The sequence below is a fragment of the Nannospalax galili genome, unplaced genomic scaffold (assembly GCF_000622305.1).
Source record: "Nannospalax galili isolate Female #2095 unplaced genomic scaffold, S.galili_v1.0 scaffold1725, whole genome shotgun sequence".
Classification (NCBI taxonomy): Eukaryota; Metazoa; Chordata; class Mammalia; order Rodentia; family Spalacidae; genus Nannospalax; species Nannospalax galili.
The window spans coordinates 45,806-47,364 of NW_008352439.1; the positions used below are offsets into that span (position 1 = coordinate 45,806).

The window sequence follows — 1,559 nt, forward strand, 5'->3', positions numbered from 1 at the left end:
ATTAGGTGGTTTTCAGAATATTCAGAATAATTTAACATGTGGAGTATTTAAAACATTGCTGTGATTATATGTAATTATTACAAATGTGTATCTGCATATGATACACATTCCTGTTCTATGAATTAGCTTATGTGTATTTAGGTGTTATACATATCTCTATGGTATTTGAAGAGGGATGCAAGTAAAGAGAAAATGAAGGTGAGCAACATAGACATAACAAGACAGACTACAGGACTGGAGATAAGTGGGAAGGATGGAAGGTTTTAAGAAATTATCTCAGTTTCTACATTCTGAGACCTGCAGAATAGGCCAAGGAGCAGTGCCTTACACTTGTACTTTCAGCACTCAGGAGGCAGAAGTAGGTAACTCACAAGTTCAGTGTGAAAGTTTGTTCAGATTTACAGCCTGAATCTATACTGAGAGTCTCCATGTCAAAAACACCAACAGATAAATTTTAAAAAAAATCAATACTGCATTATGTATGAGTAAAAGAAAAAAATAGAAGCCCTTTCAGAAAAGACAGATATGCATTTAAAAACCTGGAAAGTGTATTTATCAATGCAACAACTATCATTTTCAGGTATAGTTCATCAACTTCACAGGAAACTTGAGATAATGAATACTCGAAAGCAAGTCACAATAACATTTGTTGCATAAAACTTAGCATAAGTCTAACCCAATTTTTATAAGTGAAAACAGTATCATTTTGTATAAACCAACTTTGATATCTGAAAACCCTTGAAATATTTGTATTTGAAAACTTTTGATTAAAAAAAATCTCACACCAAATCTGTGTTAAATGCTCATTAGATGAAAGCTAAGAAAATATGTGAAATTTTTCAAAATAACATATTACATAGTTGAAAATACACCCAACAAAATTTTTAATATCATAAAAAGAAATGGAGATAAAATAAATGACTCTTAAATACTCTTAAACATTTGAAATATTAAACATTCTCATATAAGTGCTTTCCTCTCTCTATCAGTAAGTGGGATGTAGGGCTTGCACTGCCTCATTGTATTGCAGTGTTTTCATGAAGTATCTAAGAAATCCCTTTGAAAATTAATGAGCATTACTTTAAAATTTTCTTATTCATTATATATTTCAACATCAAATCTCCATTTAAAATACTAATTAGTGACATTTTGAACCCTGCAGAAATACGTAAACTTCTTACCATCTTAGAGTCTACATTTCTCCCTTAAGTTGAACATTAATATTTTGAAATTTTTAGAACTAGTATACCAACACATTTGCATGTTATTAGACTTCTTTGTTGAAAAACTATTAAAAAATCTTGAAGATGCTGCAGAGTACTATGTAGAAGGCCACATGTTGCAACATACAGAGCCCAAAAGCTGCCTGTAAAGAAGTTCCTGCTTATGAAAAATCATGTGAAATTCTATGTCAGTATAGAAGTCAGAAGGAGTCTTTTGGGATGAAAGTTATATACTTATGTTTCTTATAATGAAACATACACACATGTTTTTCCACTTATTCTTCAATTTATGATAAATTTTATTTTATATTTATGATGAAATGTGAAGACATGTTC

General features: G+C 30.3%; 1 pseudogene; it reads right to left on the bottom strand.

The window, feature by feature from the left end:
- The window catches only part of LOC103747105, a 20,048-nt pseudogene that overhangs the window by 1,112 nt on the left and 17,377 nt on the right, over positions 1-1,559 (bottom strand).